The following is a 23,500-nucleotide window of genomic DNA, read 5'->3' on the forward strand; positions in this document are numbered from 1 at the left end:
GCAGGCGCCTGTAGTCCCAGCTACTCAGGAGGCTGAGGCAGGAGAATGGCGTGAACCTGGGAGGTGGAGCTTGCAGTGAGCCGAGATTGTGCCACTGCACTCCAGCCTAGGCGACAGAGCGAGACTCCGTCTCAAAAAAAAAAAAAAGAAACTGCGTAGGTCAGGTATGTAGTCTCATGCCCGAATAGGTCACTCCTGTAATCTCAGCACCTTGGGAGGCCATGGCAGGAGGATAGCTTAAGCCTAGGAGCGCGAGACCAGCCTGGGCAACATAAGGAAACCCCGTCTCCACAAAAAATACAAAAATTACTTGGATGTGGTGGCGTGCATCCACAGTCCCAGCTACTTAGCGGGCTGAGGCGGGAGGATCACTTTATTTGGTGAGGTTGAGGTTGCATTGAGCAGTGAGCGCCGCTGCACTCCAGCCTGGGCGCCTGGGCGACACAGCGAGACTGTCTCAGAAAAAAAAAAAAAAAAAAAGACAATGAAAACATACTAAAGGTTTGGAGAAAAACAGAACACTTACAAATGGAATAAATGTTGAATTGACCAAAGTACAGAATGAAAAAAAGATTGAGCTGGGAATTTTCTATCCAGCTAAACAGCCCATTCAAATGTTAAAGGCTGGCCGGGCGTGGTGGCTCATGCCTATAATCCTAGCACTTTGGGAGGCTCAGGTGGGCAGATGACTTCAGGTCAGGAGTTTGAGACCAGCCTAGCCAACAAGATAAAACCTTGTCCCTACTAAAAATACAAAAATTAGCCAGGTGCAGTGGCAGGCACCTGTAATCCCAGCTATTGAGGAAGCTGAGGCAGGAGAATTGCCTAAACGCAGGAGGCAGAGGCTGTGGTAGCCAGGATCACACCACCACACTTTGGCCTGAGCAACAGAGCCAAGATTCAATCTCAAAAAAAAATAATAATAATAAAATTCAAGGCTACTAAAAGTTACAACATCAAGGTCTCAGGTTTGTACAAAAAGACAGCCCCTTGTCCCTTCCAAAAAAAGAATTAAATAAGTTTAAAGGGATGATTTAATTAGTATAAGCAGATTCCACAGATTGTATTCAAGATATCTGAAGACTGAGCAAATAATTTAGTAAAGTTTAGTTTTTCAAAACAAATTCAAGTTCAAAGAAAAGAACAAGAAGGGCCGGGTGCAGTGGCTCGCACCTGTAATCCCAGCACTTTGGGTGGCTGAGGAGGGCAGATCACCTGAGGTCGGGAGTTCAAGACCAGCCTGACCCACATGGAGAAACCCCATCTCTACCAAAAATACAAAATTAGCTGGGCGTGGTGGCACACACCTGTAGTCCCAGCTACTTGGGAGGCTGAGGCAGGAGAATCGCTTGAACCCGGGAGGCGGAAGTTGTGGTGAGTTGAGATCACACCATTGCACTCCAGCCTGGGCAAAAAGAGTGAAACTCCATCTCAAAAAAGGAGAGGAGAGGAGAGGAGAGGGGAGGGGAGGGGAGGGGAGGGGAGGGAAAAGAACAAAAAGAACATAGATCTATAACTCAGAATTAGACAATTTTTAAAAAATCCAGACAATTTTCATATGACATCATGGGAGCTGAGGGGAGCGTGTCAGTGAAGGGTATGGAAACTTAAGAGAGGCAGGGGAGCAAGGCACGTAAGAAAATGCTAATCTTGTCTTTGTAGGGAAAACCCACAGATAATTTTTTAAAGTGATACAACAGAAAAAGCAAAACAAATTGAAATAGAAATGTAGGATGGTAGAAACGAAATACATAAACACACTTTCTTTTCAGGACCATGCAAACATTTAAAAAATGTATCACCTACCAGGCCAAAAAGTAAGTCTCACAGTTCAAATAATAAGTTTTCACATAGACCACATCCTGTGACCATCAATTCAGTGAGAAGCTAAGTGTTTCAAAGTATAAATCATTACCCATACACTTAGAAATGAAAAAAAATCCCTAAAAATGTCAAGGATCAAAGAAAAGTCATAGTAGAAATTTAAAATTACTTAGAACTGAATGATTAAAAACACCACATATCAAAAATCACATAATGCAGCAAAAAAGGTTAAAAATTAATAAACTAGGCCAGGCGCGGTAGCTCACACCTGTAATCCCAGCACTTTGGGAGGCCAAGGCAGGCGGATCACCTGAGGTCAGGAGTTCGAGACCAGCATGGCCAACACGGTGAAACCCCATCTCTACTAAAAATTCAAAAATTCGCCAGGTGTGGTGGCTCACGCTTGTAAACCCAGCTACTGGGGAGGCTGCGGCAGAAGAATAGCTTGAATCCAGGAGGCGGAGGTTGCAGCGAGCCGAATGGAGCTGTAGCATTCCAGCCTGGGCGACAGAGACTTCATCTCAAAAAAATAAATGAATCCCGCTGTCTCCAGAAATCCTTTGTGGCCATTCTGCCCAAGACTTAGCTAGGTGGCCTCTGATGCTTTCCCTCATCCTCCATCTACTACCTGGGGCTCTGTGGGGGTCTCCTTACAAGACCATTTCTGCACACATTCTTTTTGTTTGTTTGTTTGAGACGGAGTTTTGCTCTTGTTGCCCAGGCTAGAGTGCAATGGCGCCATCACAGCTCACTGCAACCTCCACCTCCTGGGTTCAAGCTAGTCTCCTGCCTCAGCCTCCTGCACCCATCTTTCCCCTTCCTGACTGGCTTCCTCCTCTCTCCACCCTGACAGGTGCCAAGAAAGCAGCACCCAGGTGAGCCGACAAGAGAGGCCACTCCATCAGGAATTTCCTGAGCAGGGGCAGCCTTTTTCTTCCCCTACTCAGCTTTCTCCAGGTAGACGGGACAAAGCCCAAGACAAGCACTGCCTCCGTTACAGGAATAGTCTGGGGCCTGGCCCAGCCAAGTCTATGGGCCATGCGTTTTCCTGTATTTTACCCTGGGTGGCTGGAGTGTGTGGCAGGATGAGGAGGTTGGCAGGCTTGCCTCAGTGCCCCAACTGGGGGCCTTGCCCAGCTCAGCTGTGCTTGGCCAGAGGCCAGCTGGGGAATACTTGATTATTCAAATCATGTGGCTACCCAAGAGGAAAGCGTCCGTTTCCTCTAAGAGGGGGAAGTGGGGCAGGCAGGCCAGCCCAGGGATTTGGGTGTTGAAGGAGGAAATTTCAGAACAAAGTTCTCACACAAACCAACACTCTGAGATTCACTGCCCCAGGAAGACTCTGGAAGCCTCAGATAGAAACTCAGGAGGGTCAGGCTCCAGGCCAGAGCCCTGGGCCAATCCCCCACTGAGGTTTCTGAGTTAGCAGAGGCCTCAACCAGGCTAATTGCTCTGGCCTCCCCCTGACCCTGGTCCTGGAGACACCAGGACTGCCCTGCCGTGCCCCTTCGCCCGTCCTTCCCTTCCCCCAGGAATCGCACAGGGGATAGATAAACTCCACACTCCTAAGCTCAGGGAGCTGGAGCCTCAGTGCCTCCCAGCGAGTGTCACGCAGTCTGTTCCTGCTATTTTCTCAACTCCTGCCTTGCTCCCCCTCCCTAGATCTGGCTCCAAAAGAACCAGCAGGTTCAAGAAGAGTGTACCCATCTAACATGCAGAGAATTATCTAGTCCTCATTAAGTGACCCCGGACTCTGGAGCCAGGCTGCCCGGGTTCCAATTCTAGATTAACCCATGTATGAGCTATAGGACATTGGGTGATTCCTTCCCTTCCTTTGTGCTTCTAGTCATTTTTCTTCTTATTTTATTTTTAGAGATGGGATCTTGCTGTGTTGCCCAGGCTGGAGTGTGGTGACTGTTCACAGGTACAATCATATCTCACTGCAGCTTTGAACTCCTTGGCTTAAGCAATCCTCCTGCCTCAGTCTCCCAAGTAGCTAGGATACAGGCATGTACCACCACTCCCAGCCTGTGCTTCCCTTCTTCACCTGTAAAACCAGAGATCTTGGCCGGGCGCGGTGGCTCACGCCTATAATCCCAGAACTTTGGAAGGTTGAGGCAGGCGGATCACAAGGTCAGGAGTTCGAGACCAGCCTGAGCAACATGGTAAAACCCCATCTTTACTAAAAATACAAAAATTAGCTGGGCATGGTGGTGTGCACCTGTAATCCCAGCTACTCAGGAGGCTGAGGCAGGAGAATAGCTTGAACCCAGGAGGTGGAGGTTGCAGTAAGCTGAGATCACGCCACTGCACTCAAGCCTGGGCGACAGAGCACAACTTCGTCTCAAAATAAATAAATAAATAAAAAATAAAAAAAGCAGAGATTTGAGTATCTACCCTTTGGGCAGGTTAGATTCAGGAAATGATAACTCTTGCTATTACTAGTGAACAAATTAAGGTTTCATAAGGAGCCAGGCCTGGATCTCTGGACCAGACAACCCCAAGGCAGACATATCCTCTCTCACCAGAGCCAAGCCCTGGGTTCAAATTCCAGCTCAACAATCCACCAGCTCCATGAGCCTGGGTAAGTTGCTAACCTCCCTGAGCCTCTTTCTGCCCCAGAGCTGTTGCAGGTCTCCCCACATTGGAGGGTGGTCTGGAGGGTGGTCATCCCTGTTGCTGCTGGTCCTGGGCAGTACCTGGGGATCAGGGGGCTGACACATGCTGGGCTGTCCCAGGCAGGGGTGAGGTAACATATCAGTTTCCTTTCCTGAATACCTGTCTGGGCCCAGCCTCAGGGTGTGACATAGGGGAGACCTCTGAGGAGATGAGGAGACTCCTCTCCGCCCCACGGATCATCCAGCACCAGCATGCACCCTGGCATGGGCCTGCTGCCAGTGGCCAGCCTGGCAGAGGTACCAGGAACTACCCAGCAGGAAGTTTCACGAGTCTTTACAGAAGGAGGCAGGACAGCAAAAGGCCACAGCTTGAGTGCAGGCATTCACACCCCGGATCTATCATTTACTAGCCATTCACTGGACAAATGAGCTTATTCCCTGTTTTTTTTTTTTTGAGATGAAATTTTGCTCGTCACCCAGGCTGGAGTGCAATGCCGTGATCTCGGCTCACTGCAATCTGTGCCTCCCGGGTTCAGGCGATTCTCCTGCCTCAGCCTCCCGAGTACCTTGGATTACAGGCCCCTGCCAACACACCTGGCTAATTTTTTGTATTTTTAGCAAAGACGGGGTTTCATCATGTTGGCCATGCCGGTCTCGAACTCCTGACCTCAGGTGATCCACCCACCTTGGCCTCCCAAAGTGCTGGGATTACAGGCAAGAGCCACTGCGCCCGGCCCAAGTGAGCTTATTTCTGAGCCTGGCTCCCCATCTGTGAGTGGGGACAATGACAATAGTATCTACCTCCTAGGGCTGACATGAGGATTAAATGATTAATGCATCTGACATGCTTGAACAGTATCTGCCACTCAGTTAATATGAGCTGTTACTGTTACAATGATTTATGACCGTTGTCATTTCTTCTCCAAAGGCACCTCCCCGCCCACCGGTTTCCTCCAGCAGACTCGGGGCTCCCTCCTGCCAGCTTCTGCACAGACCATGATTGGTGCCTGTCCCACAGATGCTGATCATAAGACCTACTGTGTGCCCAACACTGGATGAGGCATTTTATAGTCAGGGACAACATGACTGCTAGACTCACCTACTACTGTTACAATTTGTTCTGACCCTAGGATCTGGGGCGTGAGGTCTGTGTTATGGGAGGAGGCTGGTAGGGGAGGTGGTTCCCATATTATGTTGTTTGGAACACACATGTCCTGGGAGATATTAAAATATTTGCACATGACACCAACTAGGTGACCTAGGAGACATGAACTTAATCTCTCTGAGCCTCAGGTGCAAGGATAAATGGATAAATACGTGTGAGCCGCTTAGAACACAGCCTGGTTCATGGTATAGTTAAAATAAACATATATCGACATATGTATTGGTTACTCCTCTGAGCACCTCTCACGGAGTCGACACATGAGGAAACCGAGGTACAGAGGTCACGCAAGGTCATACAACTCTTAGTCCCTATAAAATGTTACTCGCTGCGAGTATTCATTCATTCAACAAATATGTAGTAAGTGCCTATCATGCACCAGGAAGCATGGTACATGCAGATTCAGCAAATTTACAGCGATGATGATGATGATTATTAAAGACATTAAGGCTGTTTGGGATTGGGGGTACATCTGTGAACAAAACGGACAAAGACATTGGCCAGAGGTATGACACTGGGCACCTCTTACTTGAGTATGACTAAAGGCCTGAACTGCCAACAGGAAAACTGGACCCAGAGACACTGGCTTGTCCTGCTGCCAATCACTAACCATTTATGAGCTGGAGTCATCGGTGAAAGGACACCAGTGAAGGTCTGGGGAGGGTGGCCAGGCTTTGCCTGGAGTGCCTCAGGGGTCACACCCAGTGGGGGATCCCTCCCAGGCTTCCCCATGGTAACCAAGCCAGGCCAGCTGTGGAAACCCTTGCCAGGTGGGGCAGCCTTTCATGAACTCAAAAGTCATTAAATGGGCCGGGCGTGGTGGCTCACACCTGTAATCCCAACACTTTGGGAGGTCGAGGCGGGTGGATCACCTGAGGTCAGGAGTTTGAGACCAGCCTGGCCAACATGATGAAATCCCGACTCTCCTAAAAATACAAAAATTAGACAGGCATGGTGGCGCATGCCTGTAATCCCAGCTGCTCAGGAGGCCGAGGCAGGAGAATCGTTTGAACCCGGGAGGCACAGGTTGCAGTAAGCCGAGATCACACCGTTGTACTACAGCCTGAGTGACAGAGCAGATTCCGTCTTAAAAGTCATTAAATGCTTGCTGAAAGCAGGCATCTTATTAGGCATGGGGAATTCACGAGTGACTCAGTTGGGGGATCCTGCCCTCCAGGAACTGAGACTCTGAGCCAGACGCAATGCGGATGATCAGATTACAAAGGGTTCAAGATATTCAACCAAACTCTAGAAAAACAGCCGTGATGCCAACTGGCAACACAAGCAGGCAGAGGTCGCTGCAGGGGAGGGGATGGCAGGTACAAAGGCAAAGATGAGAGAGGCTGGGGACACAGCTGGGGAAAGACCTTCAGCCTGGGATCCTGACCTGAGTTTGAGGCCTGGTTTTACCATCAATTTGACCTCAGGCAAGTTGCTTGCCTCCCCGAGCCTCAGTCTCCCACTTTGCAAAATGATGGTAATACTTTATTGGGTTGCTTTGATGGCTCGGTGAGTTCATTAATAAAAAATGGCTTTAGGCCAGGCGCCATAGCTCACGCCTGTCATCCCAGCACTTCCGAAGGCCGAGGTGGGCGGATCACAAGGTCAGGAGATCAAGAACATCCTGGCTAACATGGTGAAACCCCGTGTCTACTAGAAGTACAAAAAATTAGCCGGGCATGGTGGCACACGCCTGTAGTCCCAGCTACTCCGGAGGCTAAGGCAGGAGAATCACTTGAACCCAGGAGGCGGAGGTTGCAGTGAGCTGAGATCACGCCACTGCACTCCATCCTGGGCGACAGAACGAGACTCTGTCTCAAAAAAAAAAAAGAAAAAAAGAAAAAAAAGAAATGGCTTTAAAAACTGAAAAACATGCCAGGCCCAGTGGCTCACCGCCTGTTAATCCCAGTGTTTTGGGAAGCTGAGGGAGGATTGCCTGAGCCCAGGGGTTCAAGACCAGCCTCATCAACATAAGCAAGACCTCATCTCACAAAATAAAAAATAAAAAAAATTAGCTGGGCCCAGTGGCACAAGACTGCAGTTCCAGCTACTTGGGAGGCTGAGGCAGGAGGATCACTTGAGCCCAGGAAGTCAAGGTTGCAGTGAACTGTGATCGTGCCTGAACTCCAGCCTGGGTGACAGAGCAAGACCTTGTCTCAAAAAACAAACAAACAAAACCCTGAAAAATAGAGTAAGTGCCTGGAAACTGAGGTTGGGAGTGTTAAAGTGACTTGTCCAAGGTCAATGGCTGATTAAAACAGGATAGGGTGTATCTGGGTGGGATGCGGGGGACAGGAACAACCCCTGCCTCTGCTGAGCCAACACTCCTGCGTTCCCAGCACTGACCTCATGTTTCCCTAGGCAATTTGTTCAGGAAGGCCTAGGGAACAGGTGGGATACCTAATTCCTTGGTGCAGGGTTTACCATTTATTCGCTGTGTGATCCTAGGCCCACCACCCTCCCTCCCTGAGCTTCAATCTTCCTTTTGTTTTCTTGAAATGCAGTCTTGCTCTGTCACCCAGGTTGGAGTGCAGTGGCGGGATCTCTGCTCACTGCAACCTCCGCCTCCTGGATTCAAGTGATTCTCATGCCCCAGCCTCCCAAGTATTTGGAATTACAGGCATGCGCCACCATGCCCAGCTAGTTTTTGTATTCTTAGTAGAGACAGGGTTTCAACATGTTGGCCAGGCTGTTCTTGATCTCCTGACCTTAAGTGATCTGCCTGCCTTGGCCTCCCAAAGTGCTGGAATTATAGGTGTGAGCCCTTGCGCCCGGACTGTGAGCCTCAATTTTCTATCTTGCAAAAATAGAGATGCCCTTTGCTATGCTGCCCATGTGTAAACGTGGAAGGCTCTGCCAATGGCAAAGCGCTTTCCACAGGCAAAGGCATGTATGGTACTCATGAATGAGAAATGATCATGGTAAGCCGAGAGAAAGAGGCAGAGCCCGCAGGCCCCACACTGAGCCTGCAGGCCCTACACTGAGCCTGCGGTGAAGGAAAGCAGGAGGAACTAAGCTAGACTGTACCAGGGCCAGCCCCAGGTGTGGGGTAAGAACGTTGTATGAGGCACACAGCTGTGCCCATGTTCAGTCCCAAGGGAGAGGCAGGTTTCTGGGCCTCATCACTGTCTAGGCTTAAAGTAAGAGTGACAAGAAAGAGGCCAGTTTCAGCCTTTGTGAGCAAAGAGCTTTGGTGAGGCAGGGGTCTCCCTCAGCAAAGCTGGGCTGCACTACAGCCCCTTTCCCTGTGTCCCATTGGATCTGAGCTGTGTAGCATTTGCTGCATTACAAAGAAAAAGACCTGTGCAGGAAATAAGGTAGAGGACAGGCTTTCTAGTCAGATGCACCTTGATCTGTGGCAAAACCAAGTCGGGTCTTTCAGCTTCAGTGTGTTAGCATCCCAACAACTGGGATGGAGTTTGTGGGTGGGTCGGTTTTGCCACACTGTACAGTGAAGCCAGGTTCTAGCCCAAGTCTGGCAGAGCAGTCGGGCAGCAGTTTTTGGGGGAGAATAATGGGGTGGATGGGGGACTTCAGTGGCCTATTATGGAGCCCTCTCCCCAGACCAAATTCATAGCTGAGTTTGGGGATGGTACAGTTAAAATTTTAAATAATTGTCTAAATTCTGTATTTGGGTATTAATGTTTAAATGGTAAGCTGACAACAGTTTATAAAGTGATATTCTGGATACCATAAAAAAAAAAAAAGAGCTCAGTTTCAGGTCCTCCTGGAAAGAGTTAGGCTTGCCCCTCCCCATCCTTTGTCATAATATCCATAGTAGCAGTAAGAATTATTTATTCAGGGTTCGATAGATGTGAATTCAAATCGTAGCTCCGACACTTATCAGCTGGGCAAACCCAAGCAAATTACTGAGTCATTTTCCTCACCTGAAAAATGGGCTGGTACAAGGATTAAATGTGTAAATGTAAACAAAGCATTTCGCAGAGTGGCTTGGTGCATAACAAGTGGTCTGTCAGTGTCAAGAACTCATATTACTACTATGGATATTATTACAAAGGGTGGAGCGGGGCAGGCCTAACTCCTTCCAGGAGGACCTGAAACCGGCCTCTTTCTTATCACTCTTACTTTAAGCCTAGGCAGTGATCAGGCCCAGAAACCTGCCCATCCCTTGGGACTGAACATGCACACAGCTGTGTGCCTCATAAAAGGTTCCTACCCCAGACCTGGGGCAGGCCCTGGTAGAGTCTAGCTTAGTTCCTCCAAAGACAAGGAAAAGAAGACCAAGGAGCACCGTGACACTGAACTGGGTGCCACCTGGACCTATCCCTTCCTTACGCCCACCCACACCATGACCAAATATAATATGTTTCTGGGATGTCCTTTTATCTTTTGTGCCAACTCTATATTAGTTGCTAATGGCTGCCTGGAACACTGTACCTAGAAGGAACCTGGGAAGGAAAGCGAGCAGTGGTTGACTAGTGATGTCTGATGTGGGTGCAGGGCAGGAGAGAGGCAGGAGACATGCTGGCTATTTGCCATCCACAAACCGTAAAATCTTAAGGCTTTGCCTCATTCAAATAAATCATGCGTGGTGGGCAGGGTAGCCAGAAGCTAAGAGAGGGAAAGGGACTTAAGGCCATTGAAATGGCAGGGCTGGGATTCAAACCCAGTACCCTCTGGGTTTCTCAAGATGCTTCCTTGTAGGCTTGTCATCTCCTACGAGGGGGTGAAGAGGTTAAGATCCACTGTCTGGGAGAACAAACGCTGCTGCCCTACCAGGTGTGTCTATGTTCTGTCTCCTCCCCCGGGACCTCCTACCCCCATGTCATTTGCAAACACTCACTGAAAAACAAATGTGTACCACAAGGTGCCCTGAGAGCTGTCTCCAAACATGCAAATTTGAATCCAGATGCCAATCTGATTGGGCAACCCTGGATTTGAGTCTCACCTGCACTTTCCAAACTTTGAGAACGTTACTCAACTTCTCTGAGCTTCTGTTTCCTTGTTTGCAGAATTACGAGCTCAATACAATAAGGTCATTCAAAGTGATTAGCTCAGTTTCTGACACAGCGTAAGCCCTTAAATGTTCATTACAGACTGTCCCCAACTTACACTTAAGATTTTTTTGCTTTACGATGATGCAAAAGCTATAGTGTTCAGTGGAAACCACACCTCAAGTACCCGCCAGCCATTCTGTTTTTCACATTCAATACAGTACAACCAAGAAATTGACATGAGATAGTCAACACTTTATTATGAAATAGGCCTCATGTAAGATGATTTGCCTAACTACAGGCTAATGTAACTGTTCTGAGCACATCTAGGGTAAGCTAGGCTAAGCTACCATGTTTGACGGGTTAGGTGTTATATCCATTTTCCACTTACGATATTTTTCAACTTACAATTCCAGGACAAAAACCTTTGGTAAATCAAGGAGCATCTGAATAAGGATTAGGTCAAGGGGAAAAACAAAAAATAGCATTTTCACACACACAAAAATCACGTAGGTGATTGAGGGCTTGGACAAGCTGTTGAGAGGAACCCTGTTTATCTCCAATATCTTGATAGGCTAACGGACCTAGAATATGAATTCCATATTGGATGGTTTTAAGATAAATACAGAACTGACTCTTCTAGGATGATGGGTTATGTCATTCACATCGTGGAGAAAGCAGTAGCCCTGGCTGGCTGGATGGGTAATGGTAGGGAACAAACACGTCTATTTCTCACTTCACCGCTGGGGGAGTTTGTGTTTCAGTTTCCTCGTCTGTAATGTGGGGATAATAGCACCTGCCACTCAGCGCTGCTGTAGGACCAAATGAGTAATTACAGGCAAGGCACTGAGCACCATGCCTAATACGTACATGTCAGGCTTATAGACTATGGACTTTTAGTTAGCAGTGGCATAGCAGGGACCAGCGGAATGAGGCAGAGAAAGCGCAGCTATAGAAGGGCTCAGAAGGAGTGGAGGAGGGGAAATGGGCCTCAGATGAGACACTTTCTAACCAGAATCGTGGCAGACAGGTCAGTTAGTAACTCCTGTATGCTGAGAGAGAGGTAAGTAAAGGTGGAGACAGGTGGAGGGGGAAGAGATCCTCCGAAAAGCCAGGCTGGCCGGAAGCAGTGGCTCACACCTGAAATCCCAGCACTTTGGAAGGATGAGGCAGGAGGATCACTTGAGCCCAGGAGTTCGAAACCAGCTCTGGACAACATTGCAAGACCTCGTCTCTACAAGTGATAAAAAAAATTAGCCGGGTGTGGTGGCGAATGCCTGTGGTCCCAGCTACTTGGGAGGTTGGGGTGGGAGGATCACTTGAGTCCAGGCAGTAAAGGCTGCACTGTAAGTGATCTGTGATCGTGCCACTGCATTCCAGCCTGGACGACAGAGCCACTAGACCCTGTCTCAAACAACAACAACAAAATAAAATAAATAAATACAAGCCCGAGACACTCAGTGGCAGCCAACAAGAGGCCTGAGAACCTCAGCCTGAGAGCTAAGTGGGTTCTCACCCTGTGGCTTTACTGACCTAGTAAAGGTGCACTAGAGAAGACGAGGTTGACCCAACAAAAGGTCACTGGGGTCGGGTGTGGTGGCCCATGCTTGTAATCCCAGCACTTTGGGAGGCCAAGGTGGGTGGATCACCTGAGGTCAGGAGTTCGAGACCAGCCTGGCCAACATGGTGAAACCACGTCTCTACTAAAAATACAAAAATTAGCTGGGTGTGGCTGCATATGCCTGTAATCCCAGCTACATAGGAGGCTGAGGCAGGAGAATCTCTGGAACCCAGGAGGCAGAGGTTGTAGTGAGCCGAGATCGCGCCACTACACTCCAGCCTGGGGAATAGAGCGAGACTCAGTCTAAAAAAAGAGTCACCTGGTAGGTCTTTGTAAAGGGTGCACTTATGGGCCAGGCACAATGGCTCCTGCCTATAATCTCAGCACTTTGGGAGGCCAAGGTGGGTAGACTTCTTGAACCCAGGTTGAACAACATAGCAGGGCCCCATCTCTGCAAAAATAAAATAAAGTTTGCACTTCTGGCTTTTCCAGTAAAAGCAATTTGCTTTGGCCACCTAAAAATTTTTTTAAAGAACATAAAATAGGCCGGGCGCGGTGGCTCAAGCCTGTAATCCCAGCACTTTGGGAGGCCGAGACGGGCGGATCACGAGGTCAGGAGATCGAGACCATCCTGACTAACACGGTGAAACCCCGTCTCTACTAAAAAATACAAAAAAACTAGCCGGGCGAGGTGGCGGGCGCCTGTAGTCCCAGCTACTCGGGAGGCTGAGGCAGGAGAATGGCGTGAACCCGGGAGGCGGAGCTTGCAGTGAGCTGAGATCCGGCCACTGCACTCCAGCCTGGGCGACAGAGCAAGACTCCGTCTCAAAAAAAAAAAAAAAAAAAAAGAACATAAAATATTTGCTGAGTTCCACCCAGCAGCTTGCAGACCTGGCCAGGTAAAGTTCATGCACCTGAATGACAAACTGAGCTCTGGAAGGATGAAGAAGCTTCTCTGAAACAAGCTGGAGCGGAGGAGGGGGTGGCCCAGAAAGTCTGGAGGGTCAGGGCCTCACTACAGGGTCTCCAAGGCCTTATTCCCAGAGATGACCTTCCGGCCTGTCCTCTCCTCCCTTCCCTGGGTCACAGCAGAGAGGCATAGAGACATGGGGGAGGAGTAATCGTAAGATGTCTGCCTTCTGAGCCTCAGTCTCCTTAACCGCAAAATGCCGGAGGGTAGGGGGTAGATGAGCATCAAAGGTAATGTGTGAAAGTGCCTGGTACCCAACGGTGCTCACAAAATGCCACTTCCCACACAGGGCACGTTTCTGAACTCGTCTGCAGGTGTAAGGACCAGAGGACGTGAGGTTACTATCAGCAATCAACAATCAGTCAGGCTCCCTTTGTCCAACTCATAACCCCTGGAGCAGCTGATTCATGGAGACCTAGAATCTCACATATAGCAGCTGCCTCCAGAGCCCCCACATGTAACCATCAGGCTTCACAGCCTCCTGTGCTACCCTCTGGTTTAGATATGGCGATTCTGAGATGCTTGCTGCAGCCACCATGGTACCTGCCTGTCATCACCAGGCCCTGGCTCCCAGCAAAGTGGGTAGAACAGAGAGCTGTGGGTTCAGAGTGCAAGATCGTGTTTCCTGTCTGAGAAGTGGGTATGCACCGATGCACAGGGCTACCAGGGAGCATAGGGTGAGGTGACACACCAATGCACAGGGCTCTTGGGGAGCAAGGGGTAAGGTGGAAGATGTCAAGGGAGTCTCTTCCCTGCAGGGGCTATGCAATCTTTAGAAGGAAGTACCCAGGGATGCCTGTCCCCAGCTAGACCCTAGGCTCAGCTCATTGAGCCCTGACAGGCAGATGCTCTATCGCTCCGAAACTTCCAGAGCCCTCAGACTCTTCCTGAGGACCACCGAAGCAGGAAGAAAGCTCCTTCACCTAGCTGACATGTTTTGTAGATGTTGCCAGGCTACGGAAGAGGGGCTGGTGTCCTGCTGTTCATGTGTCCCATAGTCTCACCCTGAGCCCCCTGAGGGCTGGCCCAAGCCCCACCCAATCATTCAAGTGGAATTTGAGCCCCTCTTACATGGCCTCACCGCCTCTAGCCCAGAAACCACAAGCTCAGAAGGTAGACAGGTAATGTCAGGGAGGCAGGTGGGCTGGTGTGAGGCAGTGGGGCATGGTGGAGACTGTGGTAAAGTGGATGGAGCAGCTGGCTAATCAGTTCCAGCCACTGTGGCCAGGCAGGGACAAAGCCCCATATGGCCACATCTTCTGATCTTTCAAGAGAAGCCAGAAACCCTTATTTTTATATAAAAAGAAATTGCCTGGTTTAACAACACCAGCAACTAAATTAAAGTTGTTTAATCACTGCAGAAGTCAACAATCCCCCACCCCCTGCAGCCTTAGGAAGGCAGTTTGTGACGGACCTCCCATAACCCAGCACACAGTAGACTATAAATATTTGAGGACCAGTTGAATACATTAGACCCATTCCAAGTCTTAGGGAAGTCTCATCTCTCCACTCCTACTCCTCAGATATCTTGGTTTACAGATGAAGAATCTGAGACTCAGACAGGTGAAGTGACTTGCCCAAGATCACAGAGGTAGTTCAAGGACTTCAACTCAGCTCTCCTGAGCTTAATATCTTTTCCCACCAACCCACATGATCTGCATCCTCCCTTAAACAATGCTTTTTCAAAGGCCGGGCGCGGTGGCTCAAGCCTGTAATCCCAGCACTTTGGGAGGCCGAGACGGGCGGATCACGAGGTCAGGAGATCGAGACCATCCTGGTGAACACGGTGAAACCCCCCCCCCGTCTCTACTAAAAAAAAAAAAATACAAAAAACTAGCCGGGCGAGGTGGCGGGAGCCTGTAGTCCCAGCTACTCGGGAGGCTGAGGCAGGAGAATGGCGTGAACCCAGGAGGCGGAGTTTGCAGTGAGCTGAGATCCGGCCACTGCACTCCAGCCTGGGTGACAGAGCAAGACTCCGTCTCAAAAAAAAAAAAAAAAACAATGTTTTTCAAAAAGCATACTATGCTAAGAATATACTGTAGACATGAAACACACCAAATTCAGGAGAAGTGGTTGCCTTTGGAAAGATCATGTAGTTTAGAGTCAGGAGACTGAACTCCTGCTCCACTCTGCCCTAAGCAACTGTGTGACCCTGGGCAAGCCTCTTCTCCTCTCTGGGCCTCAGTGTCCCTGGTGTGCAAAGAGCCCAGTTGACCGAGCCAGCTTCTAAAGGCCTTCCAACTGAAATTCTGGGCATCTATGAGGTCTCTTCTCTGGCCAGTACTCTGTGGCCTCGGATGAATATAAAATAGTAATAATAATAATAATAGAGAGGGCGAGTCCACACCAGCCAGGAAAGAACACTACAATTTTTTGTGAAACCTGACTCCTGGTTACTGGAATTCAGAAAGAACGATGGTAATACTTGAGCAGCTTAACCACCATCCTACAATTAAACAAAAGCACATCTGGTTTAACTTCGTCCTCATCTCCTCCCTAACCCCCTACTCTCATCTCAAATTTTACCCCTAAATTTGAGAAGTCAAATTCAATGCAAACAATTGATTTCATGCCACAGTGAGACTGAGAATTTAAGCATGGAAAACTTTAAGCATAGAGTTTTTCTGGGAGCAATTAACAAAGTGTTGGCAGGGGATTGGGGGCTGGTACAATGAGGCAGAAAAATATGGAGACTATGTTCTTCAGACACTGAGCATCCTATCTTGATGTTGGGGACCTCCTACGAGCTCAGAGAGGTAAAGTGATTTGCCTCAGGTCACACAGCTGGCGATTGGAATCCAAGACGCCAGCCCCCAAACCAGTGTTTTCCCTGCTGTATAGGCTTTTGTAACCTAAACGTGGACTTCCCTCAGGCCCTCAGGATCACCTGGTAGGGATAAAGGTAACTGCTTTTGAAATTGCTCCACAGGAAATATGAATGTCTTAATAACATCAATGCTGGTTCAGCCCAAAGTTGGAAAACCATTTATGATCTTGCAACCCTGCAAAGTATATTATAATGTTAACCCATACTGCAGATGAGAAAACTGAGGCTCTGAAAGGGAAGGTGACTTGTCCAGGGTCGCATGGCAGTGCTGGGAATGAGTCTACTGCCCCTAACTGCCCTCTGAAAGTGAGGACATCTCCAGAAGAAAAAAAAACAAATCTAACATACCACAAAGCCCAGCTCCAGCCTGCCAATGACGACGACATGGTGCTGGGAAGCCAAGTCAGCATTCCTGTGGCCACATGGAGATTTCTGAGTGCTGGTTCTCAGCCCAGCTTGCTCATTCTCCCAGCAATGTTCTCTCGGAGCTCTGGGTTTTGTATTAAAAGGCCAAGTCAGACTGATTTCAAGGTGAGAACTTGGGCTCTGCTACCGGATCCTACTCCCTGGATTAAAAGGCCTGATTCCCAGAGATGGGTACAGCATGGAGATCGCTAGATTTGGAATTCTAGATACACATGATCCAGCCCCAGCTCCCCAGGTAGCATCTGTGTGCCTCTGGGCAACTCACTTCCCCTTTCCAAGATCATATCCAGCTTGCAGGGAATGTTGGGTATGTAAGTCATGGGACAGAACAGGGCTAAGTTTGGTCCTGAGCTGGGACATGGTGAGGCACAAGAACAGGCAGAGGGCAGGAAGCACTGTGGAGATGATGGCTCCAGGGCTGATCTCGTCATGGAGCTCTGCGCTCCCAGCCCAGGCTGTGTTTAGGATGGCGACAGAAGGTGGCATCTGAGTGTGAGCAAGGAGGGCACCATGCCACCCCATACGTGCAGCCTGACAGGATGGGAAGAGCCTGAGCAGAAGTGTGTGACAGGTTCAGAGGCAGGGACATAACCCAACATCCGGTCTCCGCATTGCATTTTCTGCTGAGAATAGAGCTGGGGATAGCCAGGATTTTCTTAAGCACAGGTACCAGCTTAAACCCTTCGCAAGCATTTACCATATCTAGACCTCACCGCTGGTAGGCATTATTGATCTCCATAGTTTATGGGAGGAGGCCGAGGCACAGAGAGGAAACAGAACTGAACCCAGGTCCCACAGTGAGGTTGCCTTTGCTAAAATGAGGGCCAAAGGTTGGTCGATCCATTTAACAGGTGATTGCATCTTAATCTCCTTCCTTGCGAATAGCTTGATTTCAAGTCTACACCATGAATTTTGATAGTCTCAAAACCTGAAAGAATTTTGTTATGCAAACATCCAATCCAGAAGAGGGCTTTTGTCTGATTTACTGCAGCATTCCCAGCACCTAGAACAGAGCTTAGCACATGGCAGCTGCTTAAGTATTTGCTGAATGAAGACAGCATCTTGTTCTGGTCTCAGTTCAGTTTTATTCCTCACAATAGTCCCCAGAGAGGAATACACCCCTTTTTACAAATGGGCTCACGGACACAGACCCGGATCATCAGCCTAGTCTTCACCAGTTGGGATGGTGAGAAGCTGTGTCCAGGGGCCTCTTCTGAGGGAATTCACAGGCGTTCAGTTCAAGAAAGAAAAAGGTGACCGAGGAACAAGATGCATGGGGCCAGGCAGTGGGATGGCTGGGGCAGGACAGGGTGGAGACACCCACAGGTGGGGAGGACTAAAGAGTTGGAAAGGGAAAGACTGGAGAGTGGAGGAAGAGCGGGCTAAGCCCAGGAGGAGCCCGAAGACAAAACCAAGGCTCAGCCCCATATCTCTTAGGCAGCACAGTGGGAGTAGGAGGCTAGGGTTGCAGAGTTTGGAGTCTGGATTCAAACAATGGTTCCACCACTTACCTAAATTGTCTAAGCCTCAGTTTCCCCATTTGTAAAATGAAATTATGTACATGAGATGTCAGAGCAGGTCCCTCTACGCACGGTAGGCCTTCAAAAAATAGTTGCAGTTATCTACACTGAGACTGGAACCCAACCCCTGCCTCCCTGGGCAGCCGGGCCCACCTGAGCCGTCTCTGATGGTTTCCCAGGGCCCAAAGCCCTTCCTGGCCTGAGAATCGCCCCCTCTTTTGATCCCAATGATTTTCACCCTCCACCCAGAGGCCTTTATAAAGGCCCCGCCTTCAACCCCATTGTGTGTCGAAGAAGAGTCATAAGGCACAATGGGGAGTGGGGGAGGCTTACCTCGGCCTCCTGCCTTTCTGCTGTGACCTGCGTTTAACCCTTTCTTACCAAGACTGGGCAGGGAAACAGCCCTGGGCGGCCCACCTCGCACAGCCCGAAGAGGGCGGCAGGCTCCTTCGGTTTCGCGGGCTCCAGAGCTTTGCCCCACAGCTGCGGTGCCCACAGTGGGTGCCCACTCTCAAACAGACGCCCACGCGGGTGTCCTCTGTCTCCTCCCGCCATGCCCCCCATTCCAAGCGCCTCCCTCCCTCTCCTACTGCCAAACCAAACTGCTTTAGACCCCACCGGGTCAGGTGGGACGCCTGGGAGGGCTGCCAGGCACGAGGCATGGGGGTTGGCAGTCCAAGTCTCTAGAGCTACAGCTAGGGAGGCACCAGGAGGGGCTCAGTCACAGGGCACCAAGGGCAGGTGCCCAGACAGAGGGCAGGGTCCCAGGCAGCGGCTCGGGAAGTAGCAGACCCTGGGACTGCAGGGCGGTCCCAAGCGCGGTCCTCTGATATCGCCGGCTCCGCGGGCGCCACGTCCAACCTCCTGTCCCGCCCAGAGCGCGCGCCGGGAGCTTGGGATGCGCGGGAGGACAGAGGCAGGACCAATTGCGGGGCATCCCGAATGGGCTGCTGTGGGCGGTGTGGCGCTGGAGACCCCGGCCCTCCCATTAAAGTTCAACACGAGGCCAGCTGAGGATGCAGAAGGGGCCGAGCATCCACCACATCCGGGGGAGCCCTGGGGAGCCGGGGCGCGGGGCAGCATCGAGTCCTTACCTGCGCAGAACACTGACGAGGGTCCGTCCAGGCACAAGCGCGTGGGAGCGCGGAGCCGGGATCGCGGGCGCGGAGTGGCGGGAGCGCAACGCGGCCCGGGCCACCTCCCCCGCCGCCTTATAAAGGCGGCCGCGGGGCCCGAGCGAGGCCCGGGCAGCCCGCCCCCTCCCCCAACCCCTCCCCAGCCCGGCCCCAACCCCTCCCCAGCCCGGCCCCGCCCCCGGCCCGAGCCCCGCGCCCGGCTGGTGGGTCGTACCACGAGGCCAGGGCGCCCCCTGCCGGGAGCGGAGCTAGGAACTGGCTGGGGTGGCGCGGCCCTGGCGTCCCTCGCTCGCCCCGCGCTCTCGGGCTCTCTGCCCCCGGGCTGCCCCAACGCAGCCCTTCCTCTCAGCGAGCCTGGGCTCTGACCCGCTCCCTGCGCGCGACTCCTGTTTTGTCTTTACCGTCGGCATCTTCCTTCTGCGTCTCTTGGTGGGAGTCTTTGTCTCTACCCGTCTGTCTTTGTCTGCCTTCCTCTCTGGCGTCTGTCTCTGTCTGTCAACATATCTGGCTTTCTCTGGGTCTCTGTCTTTATCCGTCTCTACCCACGTGTCCCTGTCTCTCTGTCTCTGTCCACGTGCACCTCTGACTCTCCACCCCCACCCGCGCTTCCCTGCCCGTGGGCTGCCTCCCTGGCTACCGCAAGAAGCAGCAGAAGGGGACCTCGGAGGGGTGGCATCTGGAGGGAAACCACCCCCTAGACAGGAGGCCTTCCCTCTTTCTCTCTTTAGAGACGTAAAGGGCCCGGGCAGGTATACGGCTATGTCCCAGCCAGAGCCCCAGGACATGCTCCCTGGATGCCAGAGGAGGGATAGGCACTTCCCAGGCAGTGGAGTCAGACAGCTCAAGTTCAAAACTCTGCTCTGGTGACCTTGGTCAAGTCACCTGACCTATGTGGACCAGCCTGCCCCTCTTTAAGAGGCAGGCACCATCTCCCCTGGCTTCTCGCTGGTGCAAGAGTCATATGAGACAGTGCTTGAAAACTACAGAGGAAACGCTAAAATCCCGGATAGATGGGAGCCAGGGGCAGATGCTGGGTGCTACAGGCCCTACTCCCGCTCCTGGGGAACCACCTCCACCTCTGATGGAATAACCACTCCCTTTCCTCTGAGCACTGAATTCTTTGGACAGCTTCGTAGTGAGAAGTGGGCAGGCTCAGTTTGAATGCTTCCAGTGACAGAGAGCTCACTGACTCCTAACAGGAGGGTCTTCTCAGTGGCCCTTGGGACTGTCTGAAACAATCTGTGCCAGTCAGAAATTTGAAGCCAGTCAGACATTTGAAGGCGCAGACTGTGATTCCCCAGGAGCCCTGCCTTCCTGGGCATCCAAGTCCCAGTCTTCCTGAAGCCACCTTTCCCCTGAAGATCGTAAGGAGAAAACTGAGGCTGGAGCAGAGAGAAAGTGTCAGTGCCCAGAGATCAATTTTAGCCAGGTTGGGCAACCTCTCTTCCACCTACTCCATGCCAGGCTCAGGGCCAGGCATTGTGCATGCATTAACTTCCAACAGCTCCATTCACCAGAGGAGAAAACTGAGGCCCAGAGAGATCACGTGACTTCTCTGTAAAGCAGGAGCCAGAACTGGGCTCTGGTGCCAGAAACCAAGAATGTCTTTGTATTTATTTTTGTTTCTTTTTGTATTTTTGGTTGATACTGCTTATTTACAGGAGTGACATAGTTTCCCTTTTCAGATAGGTTTATCTTTTTTAAAAGTGAGTCAAAATACTGAGTAAATACTGTTTATGTATTTCATGGGTTGGGTGATGATGGCAAAAATCATGGAGGTAGCAAATTAAGTTTAGGAAATGCTGTACTCTGTAAGAAATTGCAGGTGAAAGCACCCAGCACTGGGCCTAAAACATGGGAGGGGCTCAATACTTGCTTACAAATGCAAAAGGGTTTAAGGATTCCAGGAGACTTAAGATGGTATAATCATTAGTGAGCCAGGGACAAGTCCCCAGGCCTGGAAAATCTGCGTGTTGCTTGGACAGAGGCTGGGAAACAGAGCCAGAGGGAATTGGAGGCAACCCTTGCACCTATCGTGGTGCCAGCACCCCTGACGGTTTTTTTTTTTTTTTTTTTTTGACAGGGTCCCACTCTATTGCCCAGGCTGGAATGCAGTGGCATGTCAGCTCACTGCAGCCTCAACCTCCTGGGCTCAAGCAATCTTCCCACCTCAGCCTCCGCAGCAGCCAGGACTACAGGTATGCACCACCATGCCTGGCTAATTTTTGTATTTTTTGTAGAGAACAGGGTTTTGCTCTGTTGCTTAGGCTGGTCTCGAACTCCTGGGCTCAAGCAATCCCCCTGCCTTGTTCTCCCAAAGCGATGGGATTACAGGCATGAGCCACCACACCCAACCCTACCCCTGACTTCTGATCTCCCCAAAGCTATGAGGGATGGGCACTTCGGGTTGAGCCACATGGCCAGCATTAGCCCCCCGTGTCTGTGATCTGCCCTCAAGTCCCTCCACCTTGGGAGTTCAGGGATTGGTTATCAGCAGCAGGGACTATACTGCTTGGCCAGCCCTGCCACCTTCTGCCCTCACACCCTCTTACTCTGCTCCTAGGCTGGGTCCCTCAAGGAGAATTCAAGTGAGATGGGGCACCCAGCAGCCCTTGCCTCCCCTGCTCCCCGGGTGCCCCTCCTCCTGGCTCTGTCAACACAGAGGAAAGGAGTCCTGGACCTCGAACCAGGAGATTCCAGTTCACCCTCCAGCTCTGCCCTGGCTTGCTGGGGAGCTGAGCAAGTCACTCTTCCCATCGAGGTTCAGATTCCCTCTGGCCTTTTGAACTGGACAATCTCTAAGTATAACCCAGATGCCACTATTTCAGGACCACTCAGCTGGTGGCAATAGCTCATTACATTCGATTTCTCTCCACCATTGTGCCTGGGGCACCACTTCCTTGTTGAAAACTAAGCAAATTGGATTTAACCTCCAAGCTCCCTGTGCCTAAGAGCTAATGATGTGTTCTGAGTCTCACAGCAGTATCATAGGTGGGCAGGGAGGGTGTTTATAATCCCCACTACCGATGGAGTATGCCAAGACCAGAGACAGTAGTTACTTACAGGTCAGCGTCAGAACTGGGTTTGGTTGCCAGGTTTACTATTCCCAGTCCAGGGTTTTTCCCACTCATTCATTTATTCCGTATCTGTTAAGTGCATGCCATTAGCCTATGCCACAAACTAGACTTTCAAGTTCACCTAGGCAGGCCGGGCATGGTGGCTCACGCCTGTAATCCCAACACTTTGGGAGGCCGAGGTGGGAGAGTCTCTTGTGTCTAGGAGTTAGAGGCTGCAGTGAGCTACGATCACACCACTGCATTCCAGCCTGGCCGACAGAGTGAGACTTTATCTTAGGAAAAAAAAAAATTTTTTTTAAGAATTTCACCAGGCATTAGAATTAGAAGCTAAGTTCGGCCGGGCATGGTTGCTCATGCCTGTAATCCCAGCACTTTGGGAGACTGAGACAGGTAGATCACCTGAGGACAGGAGTTCAAGACCAGCCTGCCCAACATGGTGAAACCCCGTCTCTACTGAAAATACAAAATTTAGCCCAGCAAGGTGGTGCACACCTGTAGTCCCAGCTACTCAGGAGGCTGAGGCATGACAATCATGAACCCTGGGAGCAGAGATTGCAGTGAGCTGAGATCACACCACTGCACTCCAGCCTGGGTGACAGAGTAAGACTGTCTCAAAAAAGAAAAAAAGAAAGGAAACACTAGAAGCTAAGTTAGAGATGAGGCCAGAAGCCCATAAGCATAGGGTAGGGTGGGGAAGAGGGGGCAGCCAGGACCTCAGTGGACAGGGATAGAGGAGAAAGAACGGAGAGAGACAGAAAAACAAAACGCTGAGGTCTGTTCATGGAGAGGCAGTGAGGATCTCTGCCTAGGGCTGGAGAAAAGAATGCCTGAAATCGATTTAAAGGCAAGGGGGCCTGGAAACCTTGGTCTGTTTTGATGCTTGGACTTGAGGGGTCATTTTATCTCAAGCCCAGGCCTGAGCACAGGTTCAGCCATTTGATTCCAAGTGCCACGTCCAGCCCTACCTTTAACTCAGTTAAAAAATGAACCAAAAGGCATCAGGTGGAAGAGACTACGACAGTTGAAGCAGCATCATGAAACCAACAATGCTGCTGTGGCCAGGGCAATTGAATGCTAATAAAAGTATTCTCTCTTTACAGATGAGGAAACTGAGGCATATATGAGCTATTGTTGCTGGGGACTTCCTCTGTGTCTGCAGCCTGATGGAAAGATTTTTATATATGAGATTTAACTTGCTCCTCTCTGCAACACCAAAGCACCGTCACTGTTGTTATCGTCACCTTTCCAGTGAGCAGGCTGTTATCCCAGGCAGGCTTGGCAACCTTATTCATTCAACAAATGTTTATTGGATGCCTGCTCTGCACCAGGCACCCTTCTAGGAACTGGACATACCAGTGAACAAAACAGAATGTTTATCCTCATGGAACTGACACTCTAGTTGGGAAGGTAGATAATAAACAACA

The 23,500-nt window shown here is 50.5% G+C and overlaps 1 protein-coding gene and 1 long non-coding RNA gene across 2 annotated transcripts in view; one reads left to right on the forward strand and one right to left on the reverse strand.

The window, feature by feature from the left end:
* The window catches only part of ALPL (alkaline phosphatase, biomineralization associated), a 70,656-nt gene extending 51,544 nt beyond the window's left edge, over window positions 1-19,112 (reverse strand). The window contains exon 1 of the mRNA XM_033227948.1: window positions 18,958-19,112. The gene's annotated coding sequence lies outside the window, so the exon portion shown is untranslated. The remainder of the gene's footprint in view (window positions 1-18,957) is intronic.
* On the forward strand, window positions 2,617-5,463 carry LOC117093170. Its single transcript, XR_004441051.1, has 3 exons — window positions 2,617-2,699; window positions 4,353-4,408; window positions 5,371-5,463. It is a non-coding gene; the product is annotated as an uncharacterized LOC117093170 (long non-coding RNA).
* Window positions 19,113-23,500: the final 4,388 nt, after the last annotated feature.

The sequence above is a fragment of the Trachypithecus francoisi genome, unplaced genomic scaffold (genome assembly GCF_009764315.1).
Source record: "Trachypithecus francoisi isolate TF-2019V2 unplaced genomic scaffold, Tfra_2.0 Lachesis_group12, whole genome shotgun sequence".
Lineage (NCBI taxonomy): Eukaryota > Metazoa > Chordata > Mammalia > Primates > Cercopithecidae > Trachypithecus > Trachypithecus francoisi.